At 36.1% G+C, this 15,167-nt stretch overlaps 1 protein-coding gene across 34 annotated transcripts in view; it reads right to left on the bottom strand.

Annotated features, from left to right (window-relative positions):
* Positions 1–15,167, bottom strand: part of MAP2 (microtubule associated protein 2) — a 297,900-nt gene that overhangs the window by 90,383 nt on the left and 192,350 nt on the right. For all 34 annotated transcript variants that reach the window (XM_027565984.1, XM_027566051.1, XM_027566061.1 and 31 more), the window contains one exon: positions 11,655–11,731. The gene's annotated coding sequence lies outside the window, so the exon portion shown is untranslated. The remainder of the gene's footprint in view (positions 1–11,654; positions 11,732–15,167) is intronic.

The following is a 15,167-nucleotide window of genomic DNA, read 5'->3' as shown; positions in this document are numbered from 1 at the left end:
GGTCATAATGTGATAATCAATGAGAGGGCATATAGGAGTATGAATTAAAGTAGTAGTAGTGGGATTGGAGATGGGGAAAGGATATAAGATGTTTATTCTGAGACAAAATTAAGTCACTCAGTGCCCCATAGGTCATGCAAAATTCCCACCCTCATGAAAGTTACATTTTAATAAGGTAATCATATAGTAACCAAATACCTAGTTAAAATATTAAACTTAATATGAACTAAATATTAATTTATATTCAATTATTTAACCTCACATGTCACATATTTAATATAAAATTTTAAATGAGAAGATAACAGGGCAAGAGGAAACCACTATTTTCTGTAAGGTGGTCAGAGAAACATCTCTGAGGAGATGAGTCTGGAGCAGAGACTTAAATAACATGGAGGATGCTAGCTATTTAAAGAATCAGACAAGGATGCTCCAGGAAAGAGGTGGTGCTGTAAATACAGAGGCTTTGAGATGTGAATTAACTTCTTATGTTTGAGGCTGACTTGGAGTAAAATGCAGGAAGAGTGCTATAAGAACTAAGCGGAGCCAGGTTGTGTAAGATCCTGCAGAACTTGGGTCAAGAGTTTGGATTTATTTCTAAGAGGGAGAAATGGGGAAATATTGATCAAAGGGTACAAACTTTCAGTTATAAGACCAATAACATCTGGGGATCCAAATACTGTATACCGTATACATTAAAAGTTGCTAACAGAGTAGATCTTAAACATTCCCACCATAAAAAATAAATGATTCCCTGGTGGCTCAGACAGTAAAGAATCTGCCTACAGTGCAGGAGACGGGGTTTGATTCCTGGGTAGGGAAGATCCCCTGAAGGAGGAAATGGAAACTCACTCCAGTATTCTTGCCTGGAGAATTTCATGGACAGAGGAGCCTGGCAAGCTACAGTACATGGGGTCACAAAGAGTTAGATACGACTGAGTGACTAACACACAATTATATGGGGTGATGGAGGTGATAGTTAATGCTCTGGTGGTAATCATTTTGCAATACGTAAATGTATCAAATCATATTGAATACTTTAAATTTACATGTAAAATGTCGATTATGTTTCAAAAAAGCTGGAGAAAATGTATGATGAGAAGCCTTTGCAGAATTTTGAGGAGGGTGGTAAGAACTTTTTAAATACCTTATGGCTGCTGTGTGGAAGGCAGACCACAACAGGGAAAAGAGGGGAAACAGAGAGGCAAGTAGAAGACTACTGTAGTCATCATCTGAGAGGGGATGGCAGCTCTGATCACAGGGTGCCAATAGGATAAGCAGATTTCAGACACCAGAAACAACAGCAGCAAAAGAGACCTGCCACGATTTAAACTCTTTTGAAAAATAAGAATTAGGAGGATTTTCAATGTAGTATCTATGTACAAATATTTCAAATGGAAAGATACACCATGTTCTTGGGTTGGAAGAATAAATACTGTTAAAATGATTATATTACCCAAGGTAATCTACAGATTCAGTAAAATCCCTAATTAGAATACCAAGGCCATTTTTCACAGAACTAGAAAAAAGAGTTTTAAAATTTGTTTGGAAACACATAAGACCCCAAATAACCAAAATAATCTTGAGAAAGAAGAACAGAGCTGGAGGAATCACACTCCCTGATTTCAGACTATACCATAAAGTTATAGTAATCAAAATAGCATGATACTGGCAAAAAACAGACACAGATCAATGGAACAGAACAGAAAGCCCAGAAATAAACCCACCTGATTAATCTATGACAACGAAGGCAACAATATACAATGGAGGAAAAAAGCCTCTTTAATAAGTAGTGCTGGTCAAACTGAACAGCTACAAGTAAAAAAAGTGAAATGAGACCATTCTCCAAAGCCAGATTAAAAAAAAAAAAAAAAAAAAATCTCAATGGATAAAAGACCTAAATGTAAGACCAGACACTACAAAACTACTAGAGGAAAACAGGCAGAACACTCTTTGATATAGACTGCAGCAATATATTTTTGGCTCTGTTTCCTAAACTAAAGAAAACAAAAGCAAAAACAAACAAAGGGGATTTAATTAAATTACATAATATAGTTACTCAGCTCTGCAATGAGAAAATTATATAAAAATTATACATCAGTCTGTTACTTCCCTACATAGCTTCATTGAAAAATTTCCCTGGTCTCATGTTTCATTCAAACAATCCTTCTGTAGTGTATATTTAAATGATCCACAGTTGGTAAATGTCTGTATATTATATTTGAGTGTGCATGTATATTATGTTACATTATCTTAAATTACTCTGCTTTGCAATTTCTCTTCCTTTTAAAACAAAGCTTCCTTTAGAATTCTTAGGCTTCAAAGGCAAGACCCACTCAAGTTGTAAACAAAAAGGAATACATAAACCCCAAACAAAAAGGCTTACATGCTGCTTCCCAGTAGCAAGAACTTTCTAGTATCACAGTGGTCTGTCTTGGAAAAAACGTCTTTTTGATCGTTTTGGCTCTTCGCTCTTCATTCAGATTGATTACTACCGGATCTTTCCTAGAGCTTGGCTCACAATGGTTTTAAATGAGTCAAGCTTTGGCGCCCCCTCACTAAAGTATTTGCTTTAGTGAATTCTAAATTTCTCTCACAGAGACTACAACTGTCTCAGAATCAAACTGCCTTCTGTAGTAATTGCTGAGCACATGGTACAACTGGAATCTTTGACATTCATTAAAAAAAAGTGTGTATGTATGGGAAGGTGGGTGAGAAAAGAAAAAGAGTCAACAAATCAATCATAAGAAATCAGCATGTTTAAGTAAATCACTATACCGCTCAGAAAGAAAGATCTGACAGAGACACTCAGAAGGGATCACTCAGAAGGGACCAGCCTGCAGGTTCAGCCAAGATGGATTCCTGCTGATCACTTTTCATTCTTCTTACACATTAGTTTTTCTTGTAGGAAGAGCTATTTTTATTAAGGTATCTTCATTTTAAAATGTTCTCTGATGCCATGAGAACTTGGTTAAATTGCTACCGATTCTCAAAGCGAAAAGGAGTTTTAACCTTCAAGGAAATCAGCGATCATACACTTACTACAACGCAGTATGTACATGAAAACACAAGTGTTCCACAGTCACAGGAACCTGAAACTTTGTGATAGAATTATTAGCAGATAATTAGCTAAATATTAGCTAAATATTCTACAAAACTGAATTATTTTTATACAATACTATGACACCATATTCCAGTCCCATAAAATAATCAGATGCATGGCTACCCTCCATATAAATGACAATATTTACTACTCTCCAAATAAACAGTACTGATAAAACAAGTGAAAAACATAATATGGGGCCTATACTACTTGTAAGTTCATTCAAATATCAAAACTCTTTAAAAATTTTTGCAAAAGTGGAAATATTCCTCAATATTATACCTTTACTTATTTTTTCTTGAAAAGGACACCTTTTCTTCAGTTCAAAATGAGTTTTTATTTGACTATCTCAATTCATGTCTTTTTATAATGCATTTTAGAAATTTACCAGAATACAATTAATTTTGTTTTACAAGTGAAGTGAAAGTCGCTCAGTCATGTCCAACTCTTTGTGACCCCATAGACTTCACAGTCCATGGAATTCTCGAGGCCAGAATACTGGAGTGGGTAGCTGTTCCTTTCTCTAGGGCATCTTCCCAACCCAGGGATGGAACCCAGGTCTCCCACATTGCAGGTAGATTCTTTACCAGCTGAGCCACAAGGGAAGCCCTGTCCTACAAAGATGCTTCTTACATCTATAAATTAATCATTTGATACTTTTAGCAAGCAGCTATTGAAGAAAACCAATAGTAGTATCAGGCACTATGCCTTTTGAGTCATTATCCTTTTGGACACAACATTCATTTCTATAAGGAGGGCTTTTTAAAATATCTCATTTGTGTACTCCTGTAAGAATTAATTTTGATAAACTGATGTATTTACATTTACTATTTTAACATGATACTGAAATTGTGATTCATAGTTTTATCTCTACATATAAATAGCATCTATTCTTGCCAGGGCTTGAAATATTTGATCTAACTGTTCAAATATATTAATTCCATAGACAGATTTTCCTTTGGAGACTACTGGCAGTTTATCAAAATCTCTTTTCTTTTTCCCTAGGATTGCACACAGTAGGATTACATTTACCAATCTCCCTTGCACTTAAATGTGGCCACATGACCCAGCTGTAACCAATGAAATGTGAGCAGGCGTCATTTGTCTATCTCTAGGTTTTGCTCATATACACTTCCATGTGCTCCTCTGTGGTATTTTCCCTTCTACCAGCTTAATGGAGACAATAACAAAGTAAAGCTATAAATAAAAGGAGTCTGGATGCCGGGCTGACTATGAAGAAGAAAGACATCCTCCAAATTCAAACACTCAGCCAGGACTGTTAAATGAACAATAAATAAAGTTGTAACACAATTTTGACACTAGGTTTTTTTTTTTTTTTTTTAGCAATTAGCCAATCCTGACTAATGTACTTAGAGAAAAATTGGAAGAAATATATAATGAGATTAGGAAAAAAAAAAGGACGAGACTAATAGAAGTAACAGGGTTAAAAGAAACAAATTTCAGTAACCATCCTCTATCTGCTGCCTGTACAACAGATCCCAACAGCAGCCAGGACAGGTCATGGGTGCTGGAATGGGAGAAGGAAGAGTCAGCTTGAGGCAAGAATATTTCCTGCTGCTCCGCCTATATTACCTTCTTCACGCCCCTCTCTTTTTCTGGTATGGATGGAGCAAAGAGCCCAGCCATCAAGTTGGTCCTATTCTAATGCCTGCCTTGTGGCCAAGGTGGAGAAAAAACTTGCAACTATTTTCAGAGAATCTTAGGACAGTCTGATATTCGCCAAGGACAAAGTGAAACCACTGCCCTTCTTGAGATGGTAGCAGACAGAAGACTGTACATCTGGTCTACTTCCTGTCTCCACAGTCCCTCTTCATTCTCCCTCAACATCTCCTTAAATATTATCTTGCAGAATCACAGTGTCAGCTTCTTCCTTCCTTCTGACTATAAACATACTTTTTTTTTTCTATCCATAACAATCACACACACACACAAAAGAAATGACAATTAAAAAACAACCACAATCATAAAACCTGTTTTGTAAATCTGCTACCTTGAGTTATAGCTCATTTGTTTTTTACCTCTTTAACTCCTCACTTATATATCACCTATTCACTCCTTCAGTTATTATTTATTAATAATTTATTGTTGTTATTAGCTATTAACAAAAATGTATTAAATATTAGTTTGTTTCAAATCTAATAACATGGTTCTGGAGGCACAAATATAACAAAGACAAACATTTGCCTTTGACGATTATACAGAACTGAGGAAAAAGACAGACGAAAATAATTATACAGCAAGATGATTATTTTGTAGTCTAGATACAATTAAAGGGCTATGAAAGTGCTTCTTCTCTGAAAAGGCACAATTAATACTACCTTTAAGGCTGGAGAAAAAAGCTTCATAGAAGGAATGACATTTGAATTGAAAAGACACAGGCTTTTATAAGTCAATCAAGGGGAAAATGAATATTTAGGTAGAAATAACAAAGGCAATAAGCAATATGAGACAAACATGGTATACAAAGAGAAATAATTGAAGCTGAAGAAGCAATAAGTAGTCTGCTATGATTAGAATGAAGGAAAGAAAGAGAGGGATTGTTGGCTGTCCAAAAGGGGCTACTTAGAGTCCTGTTTTGAAGAGTCTTACTGAGCTTGAAACTTTATATTATAGAAAACTTTTAAGAAGGGGAGAGAAATGATCTGATATATATGAAAAAGCTTCATGGTGGAAAACCGGATTATGTAAGAGTCAGGAAGATGGAAACTCCTCAAAGGTTCAGATAAATGTTGCTGTTGCTCAGTTGCTCAGTTTTCTGACTCTTTGTGACCCCACGGACTGCAGCACACCAGGCTTCTCTGTCCTTCACTATCTCCCAGAGTTTGCTCAAACTCATACCCATCGAGGCAGTGATGCCACCCAACCATCTCACCCTTTGTTGCCCTCTTCTCCTCCTGCCCTCAATCTTTCCCACTGGAGGCCCGTGCTGAAGGGGTTAGTGTTCAGCACTTGCATTAAAAAGCACTTCAGTGATCAGAAAAGAATTTTCCCTCTTCTGCTTAAGCAAAAATTAGATTTCTTATTGGCTTTCACTCCTTCCCCAATTGACTGAGAAAGGCTACTGCAATAGGTCTACAGAATTTTCTGAAGGCAACCATCTTTTAAGAATCCCCACAGTAAGCCTCCCTTATTAAGGAACTTGTAGTCATGGCCAAATGAAAGGACTAAATGTTTTAAATGTTTTAAAAGGACCATTACTTTTATTCTGAGCATTAGAAAAAGTGCTCATCAGAACCAAAATTTTGTCTCTTCCTATCTCCATCTGGCCAAACTGTGAAAAGGCCAGACTTAATAACAGCATCCTCTGAACAAGAACTATAGCCTTTTTGCAGCAGGTGGTTCCCACCTCTGCCTACAGAATTGCAGCCCAAACAATCTGCTCAGAATTGCAGAGAACTCAGTAGAATGTGCTTATGACTCAGGCTGTTGAGTAGGAGGACTGTTATTGTTATTTTAACTCGTGCCAGAGTATGTGGGCAAATCTCCCTGTTTCTGTCTCGAGTTAACCAAGAGACATCCCTCTTCAAAACCTCACCCCTGGAATAGATTCTTACTCAATTACAGCCAGAATGGTTTGGGGTCTGGGTACGACTGCCAGCTGATAGTAGAGATTAGAAAAGGCTTTCATACAGGGAACATCTGATATTCTAACTTACCAATACAATTTACTTTTAGAATGCTTAAATCTGCCTTTAAAATTGCTTGCACAGAGTGCCATGGACCAGAGCTAAATGCTGATGAGATAGCATTCAGCTTGTGACTACATTTGACTCGTAGTCAGCACAAGTCAAAGGTACTTGTTTTCAGAAAGGATGGTGAAAATAGCAGGTCTTCTTTCGCTTTCCCTTAACTGTTGGGGTATTGTGGTCCTACTGTTTGTCTTTCTCTTGCCAAATGTTCTCAACAGTGTAAATACTCATCAAGTGCTGCTCCTAAGAAATACTGTAAAAATGAAACAAAAAAATCAGACTATTTTTACAGAATATTGTCTTAAAGGATAAAATTCACCCAACAACATTTCAGGAAAAGGTGTAAATCTATTCTGAAGATATAGAAATATCAAAGAAATGTCAGGCTGTGGCAAATGTTAATATAATTAGGTAGACAAAATATGACATGGAATACGAAAATAAATATTTTCTGCTTTTAAAATCGTTTTCTCACTTCCACTTAGCTAATTTGTCTCTGTTTTTCTGATGCTATAAATTAAAATTCAAGATCACATATCAGTAGGATACAATATTGTCAAAATGCTATAAAATTATGCATCAAAAGGAGGCAGGAAAGTCCTCATCATTCCAGAAGTGATGGGCAAACTGAAAGAATCCTGAAAAGGGCAACAACCATCATTGTATTCATAAAAGATAATGTGTGTATTCCAAAGTAACCCTTGCATACCTCTCTAGTCCTTCAGAAAGTGAGGGTCCACCAAGACAGAGACACCAGTCCAGAGACAGCCCAGAATATCACAACGTCAGAATATCACATTACATTACATAGAGAGGATATGGCCATGACGTCAGGGAGGTAGAAGATGTCAGCTGATACAGCACCTTGTTGGCCATAGTAGGAGTGTGAGTTTTCTTCTGACTATTAAACACAGCCAATGGTGAATTTTGAACAAGACAGTCAAATCAATTGATTCATAAAAGATCAGACTATGTGAATAATAGATTATACAACAGCAAGATTGAGCACAGGAGGCTATTGCATTAGTTAAGGTGAGAGAGAGTGGATTCCAACGAAACAGGTAAAGACAATGAGAAATGGTTAGATTCTGGACAGAGATGAGCTTGTTACTGTTACCATCTGTGATGAGGCTTAATTAGGTTAAATACTATGCCTCTAATAGGTAGTGGAGTCCAGAAATAATGCAACTGTCAGGGTTGTTTGCTGCTAAGTCACTTCAGTCGTGTCCAACTCTGTGCAACCCCAGAGACGGCAGCCCACCAGGCTCCCCAGTCCCTGGGATTCTCCAGGCAAGAACACTGGAGAGGGTTGCCATTTCCTTCTCCAATGCAGGAAAGTGAAAAGTGAAAGTGAAGTCGCTCAGTTGTGTCCGACTCTTAGCGACCCCGTGGACTGCAGCCTACCAGGCCCCTCCGTCCAGGGGATTTTCCAGGCGAGAGTACTGGAGTGGGTTGCCATTGCCTGTACTCTAAATGTTTACATGGGGCTTTTGTGTCAAAAAGATGCTGATATTAAATGAAGTAGTAAGACTTAAATGTCAGAGAGATATACCAATCTTTACACTAAGAATTACATGTATTAAGTTTGAAATATTCAATTCTAAATTTTACAAAATAATCAGTAATATTAGCACACAATTACAAAGATTTTGACATTTACAAAGCATTTTCACTCCTGTTATCCTATACAGTGTTAAGATAGCATAGCAAAAGAGAGATATCTAATAGTCACCTTTATGGGATCACTGAAGGCGATTATCAATATCCTGTTTTTCTCTCTGGGCAGATATGGTGCCTTCCTTACTTTTCTCACATCAGTCCCCTCAACGTTCAAAAAACTATCCTAATATCATTGGTGGAATAAATGAAACTGCTATTTACTCATCAAACAGGTTATGTTTCCCGCATTCTTTTTCTGGTAGGCAGCTTAGCTTTGAAGTCTGAGACAGATGAATTTGAATCTAGGCTATGCAACCACTATATGATCTTAGTAAGTTTCCCGAAATATATGGGCCTCAATTTCCCATCTGCAAAATTGCATTGCACTCGTGACCTCCAAGCTGTACAGCAAATCTTACATGTATTTATATTTGCCCAGCAAAGGTTAGTTTATCTCTTCTTTCTCTCCCAACCCTCAGAGCAGTAATTTATTCCCTTCAGGAAACAGAACAGTGCAAGTGGGCTCTCTTTTCTCCACACCCTCTCCAGCATTTATTGTTCGTAGATTTTTTTGATGATGGTCATTCTGACCAGTGTGAGGTGATACCTCATTGTAGTTTTGATTTGCGATTCTCTAATAATTGGTGATGTTGAGCATCGTTTCATGTGTTTGTTGGTCATCTATATGTCTTTGGAGAATGTGTAGGTATTCTGCCCATTTTTTGATTGAGTTGTTTACTTGACACAGTGGGGGAATAAGAGGGTGGGATGAATTGAGAGAGTTGCATTGAAACATATATATCACCATATGTAAAGCAGATAGATAATGGGAAGTTGCTATATAACACAGGGAGCTCAATCCAGTACTCTGTGACTACCTAGAAGGGTGGGATGGGGTCGGGGTTGGAGAGGGATTCAAAAGGGAGGGGATGGTTGATTTACAGTGCTGTACAGCAGAAACTAACACAACAGTGTAAAGCAATTATCTTCCAATCAAAAATAAATTTAAAAAGAAAATTAAAAAATTATAAAATATTCAATGTCTATAAATCTTACTGGTATATATATTGATATTTCTTTTACCTTAAATGAACTATAAAATTAAATGTAGTGATAGAGAAAAATAAGAAAAAAAATCCTTTTTTAAAAGTTTCTCTCATGATTTTTGAAGGGAATATGAACAATTAATATAGGCCAAACAGGAGTGTTTATTCTTTTATGCATCTTTTACATTTCAAAGGTAACATTTACCCTTGTAAATATTACCAAATATTGTATTTGGGAATAGTCAGTATTTCATCCATGGAGAAATAAAACAGATTGCAATTATTGCATTATGGCAAAAGCAGTAAAAAATATGAATACCATTACTGAACAAGCTACTCAGAGCCAAAAAAAAAAAAAAAGAAGCCCATAACCAAAAGTTTTTCTAATAGGAAAAAAATAAAACAGAAACAGAATTGGCATGATATCACATATTAAGATATTTGGATCTCTTATAAAATTCAAGAGATGCTTTGAAAGCCACACTTAAGCCATTTTAGCATTAAATCTTCCAAATGCTGAAAGTTATTTAGAAATAAATAACAATACTGAGCACCAGATGACTAAAACATTCAAATGAGTCAACCTTGTGACAGAATGAGTCAATCAGAGATCCTCATGTATTAACATGGATGAATCTCTAAATACAGTGCTGGGTAAAGGCAAGGTACAAATAATATCTGCAGTATGACACCATTTATGTAAACTGTCAAAATGTAAATGATCCTATGGAGTATTATCTCACACATATGTCATTAAAGTTAGGAAGTCATTAAACACAGGAAGGCTATATCATCTTCAGGGTTGTGACACATTTTAGGAAGAAAGGAAAAGTTTATTTCTTTAGAAAAGATTTCAACAAAGCTGAATGCTAGCATGTTTTCAAATTCATGGGGCTGATACTTGGGTATTTGTCATAATAGTTCCTGGTGTGTGTGTGTTTGTGCTCAGCCACACAGTCATGTCTGGCTCTTTTGTGACTCCACAGACTATAACCCACCAGATTCTTCTGTCTATGGGATTCTTCAGGCAAGAATACGGGATTGGGTTGCCCTTTCCTTCTCCAGGCAATCTTTTCCTACACAAGGATTGAACTCATGTCTCTTTGTGCCTCCTGCATTGGCAGGCAGAGTCTTTATCCCTGCGCCACCTGGGAAGCCCCAATATTTCCTATATTTCACTCTGAAATTTTTGTAGATTTTTTTGATTAAAAATAAAATAATAAAGAAATAATGAAAGCAGTAAAATTCATATTGCTATGGCCAATTTAAGATTGTATATTCAGTAGTTCCAACAGCAAGAAATTTAATAAAAATGCATTTTTCATCTCCTAGAACAAGAAATCATTCATCTTTATTTTTTCGGTAATATTATTCTGCTGTTATCATAGGAATTGAGTCTAAAGAAAGATATGAAATCAAACAAAATATTCTTTCTGCTTGTGCACAGAGCTAAAATATATACGTTCCTTCATTTACTTACACAACAATTGTAAAGTAACAAGTACAAACATCAAATAAATTTTGTCTGTCGTGACTTTTTGGTAAACGCATTGTAATTTTTCTTCCTTAAATTCAGATAGAACCAACTCAAAACAAAGGAGAATCTGATGACTAGACATTTCTATCACAACCAGCCTCACAATAATGGCTGGGCTGATACTTTTCCCAGTGACTTGCTCCCAGACCCAAGTATACCACCTTGAGTGAATCTCTCCAACTACCTGCCTCCTTTCTCTCTGCCTCATGCCCCAATCTACAAAGTGAGCATCCTTATAGCTACTCACAGGGCTGTTATAGATTTAGTTAATATGGGCTAAGTCACATAGGACCACACCTGGCACATAGCAAGCGTTGAGAAAACACTATTGGTTCTGTTAACCGTAGCAGGAGAGACAGGCTTAATTCAGTCTTGATTTCAGAGAAATATTTTTTTGTTCTTTTACTATGAAAGCATTCAAAACATTACAAAAGGTCATTTTAATAATCTAAATCTATTAGCTATAAAAGGCATGTATATTTTCCCTTATTAAAATGAACTAAAATTTATTTAATAAAGATTTAAAAAAAAATACAGTTAATAAGTGGTTATTTTTCACAATTATGTGTAACTCTTTTACTTTAGAGAGGCTAGGGTCTTACCTGTTCAAAGAAGTGGTAAAATGGTAAAGTTCGTTATATTGTGTTCTCAAAGGTTGATAATATGTTCTGGTTTCTTTCTGTAAAAAAAAAAACAATATGAAATTGATAATTTAATCTCTGATCCACGTGTTACAATTATATTATGTAGGTCAATATCAAATTCAACTCATGGCTTTACTCTTATATTGTGTAAATATGAGACTATGAGATGAATTTCATGATGGTTCTTAATAGTTATACACTGAGCAGTTACAAAGAGCAAGGTCCTTTCCTGAGTGTTTCGAATAGAGAAGTAAAAATGCTAACTGTTGCAGACTTTTTTTTTACTTTTTAGCTTCACTCCAGTGAATAATATTTTAAATATTTTAATATAATTAAATTTTATTATAATAAATAATATTTTAAATTGTTTAAATTGTTTTCAGCTAATAAATAACAGGCAATTGTAATCTCTCCCAAGAGAATATATTCATCCTGGTAAACTGTTAATTATATCCAGTAAGCCTTAAAGGACTGGGCCTTTAGCCCAGTCTGCATAGATTCTCTATAGCCAGGCTGGAAGGGAATTTTTTTTTTAATCAACTAATTACATTTCCTTTCTAGAGTACTAAACTTATTTTGACATTCAGGATACTAAAAGTCATTCTGGATTAGTAGTTCTGCTTAGAATTCCACTAAATGCAAGGGGCAGAACCGAGACCCATTTTTAAGTTGTGCTCTTACAATTGAATTGTAGTGCTGGAGAAGACTCCTGAGAGACCCTTGGATAGCAAAAAGATCAAACCAAGCAATTCTGAAGGAAATCAACCCTGAATATGCACTGGAAGGACTGATGCTGAAGGTGAAGTTCCAAAACTTTGGCCACCTGAGCGAAGAGCCGGCTCATTGCAAAAGACCCTGATGTTGGGAAAAATTGAGGGCAGGAGAAGGGGATGAAGAGGATGAGATAAATGGATAGCATCACCAACTCAATGGACATGAGTTTGAACAAAGTCTGGGAGATAGCAAAGGACAGGGAATTCTGGTGTGCTGCAGTCCATGTGGTCACAAAGAGTTGGACACAACTTAGTGACTAAACGAAAACCTATTTTAAAATAGGTGATTAAAGCTACGCATCTCTGTGTGTCTTCACCAAGGCTTATGTGATTTCACACCTGGTAAAACAGACCCCATCACATTCTCTAGGAAGATGCTGCTCTAATAGTAAGGAGCCCTCAGTATCAAACAGATAACTATTAACTCTTCTTAAAGACCCAGAAGAAAGGGCAAACTTGGAAAGACATAGAACAGGGCGTTCAGTTCTTCTCTGTGATTCCTCGAAGAAAAATGTGTATATGGACATAAACAGACAGGGGTCTGATGCAAAAGTGACAAACATTGACCAGGTAAGGACCTGTATGAAGTGCTTTTACATATACAAGTCACTTAACCTGCAGGAATTCACATACAATGTACAGTAGAAAACAAATCTATTAATGCACATTAAAGACAGAAAGGCTTAACATTTTAAAAATGAAGAAACTTCTGCAGGCAAGAAGAAATATAGTAGAATTCTCCATTCCCTCAAATAACTTGATAGATATTTTAGGAAAAAAATATTCAGCCACCCAGAACTCTGTACACAGCTATCCTTTTTTTTCAGTCTTGCTCAGTGATTCTCAAATTTGGAATATATATATATATATATGCTACTATATAGTTCTATACACAATAAGACTCTATTACATAGAGTTCTATACACAATAACAAGACTAAAGAATTTTAAAGGGTAGTTTTGATCAAAAGCAAATGAAACCTCATAGGTTGATTTCAGAACAAAATAAAAATGGTAAACTAGCTCTGGACCATGTTCAGAAAGAGTCTTTGCATAATTAATCAATGAATAGTAAATAAAGTATCATCCTTTATTTCTTCTTTAAATTCCTTCTTTTCCTTCCATTCTTTTTTTAAACTTAAAAAAACAATTTATTTACTTGCCTGCTTATGGTCTTAGCTAAGGCATGTGGGATCTTTCATTGTGGTGCATGGACTCTCTAGTGGTTGGCAGGCTCCCCAGCTGAAGTGCACAGGCCTTCAGCATGTAGAACATGCTGTTCTACAGCACGCAGGATCCTAGTTCCCCGACCAGGGATCGAACCCATGTCCCCTACATTGCAAGACAGACTCTCAACCACTGGACCCCCAGGGAAGCCCTTCCTTAAATTCTTCAATGTGCATATTTTTTTTCGTTTCATCTTTATGATTCTCAAATCAACATGCACACATGTATATGTGTCCAAGTACACAATTATATATGTGTGCATGTATATTTTAGCCTATTAAAAATAGGAATTCTATAGAACAGAGGTCAACTAACTATGGTCCACAGACCAGATCCATCCTGATGCTGCCTGTTTTTCCTAATATAGTGTCTTGGGCACACAGCCATGTCCATTCATTTCCTTGTTGTCTATGGGTGCATTCACGCTCCACTGCCAGAGCAGAGCAGTTGTGACAGACTGTGTGGTCCTTCGTATATTTATATATCATCCTAAATATTACTATCTGGCCCTCCAGAGAAAATATTTGCTTACATCTGTTATCAAGGGACATGTTTGTCATTTGAGTAACACTAAAAACAATATTGAAAAACAATCTCTTGGCTTTTAAAGGTTTTTTTCCAAAAATTAACTCAATAGTTATATATGAATGAGAGAAATTCCAGCCTTAAACACTTAAAAGCTAATTTCACTCCACAGGAATTGGAGAATTATTGGCCACAGCATGAGATGATTATTGGAAAGCTGAACGTACCCAGTATTCATTCATCATAAAAATAATGCCCCATTTACCCATCATCCATATTTTTGTGGAGTTCTTTGGTTTATTAGAAAATTAAAATGACTATCTTTTTTCTAGGCTTTATTTTATGAGAAAAGATAAATGCCATTTGGGAATTATTTTTAAAAAGCAACTTATGGCCTATTCCATAAGGCATATAAACTTGAACAGCTATTTTAAATTAACACAGTGCAATTAGAGGTGATCATTTTTATTCCATATCAAAAGGCTTAAATTAGCACAGTTTTGTTAAGAATATTATTTTCCATAGTTTTAGTATTTTCTACAGTGGCTGAAACATCCCTAAAATAATCCTAGCAAATGCTTATATGGCATTTATTAATCTGCCAGACATTCAATGTTCCAAGCACTTCATATACATTAATTCACTTATTCCTCTCCATCACCCTCTAAGTAGGCAACTCTTATTCTCCCCATTTTACAGATGAGAAAACTGAGGCCCAGAGAGTTTAAATGCCCTTCCCAGCATAATACAGCTAGAAGGTAGCCAAGCCTTTCAGACCTGATAGACCCCAAGAGTTGGTTTCAGGTCTTCGACTCTGGTTAAGGACAAGTTCAACCATAGAGGCTTAGTGGTTTCTCTGAAAAGTGGTATTTCATCTATGGAAAACTGCAATTTACTTAAACTACTTAGCACATCTATTATTCAATATATTCAGCTTCTTGAACAAA

This window comes from Bos indicus x Bos taurus, chromosome 2 (genome assembly GCF_003369695.1).
Source record: "Bos indicus x Bos taurus breed Angus x Brahman F1 hybrid chromosome 2, Bos_hybrid_MaternalHap_v2.0, whole genome shotgun sequence".
Classification (NCBI taxonomy): Eukaryota; Metazoa; Chordata; class Mammalia; order Artiodactyla; family Bovidae; genus Bos; species Bos indicus x Bos taurus.
This window is presented reverse-complemented; position numbering and strand designations above follow the sequence as displayed.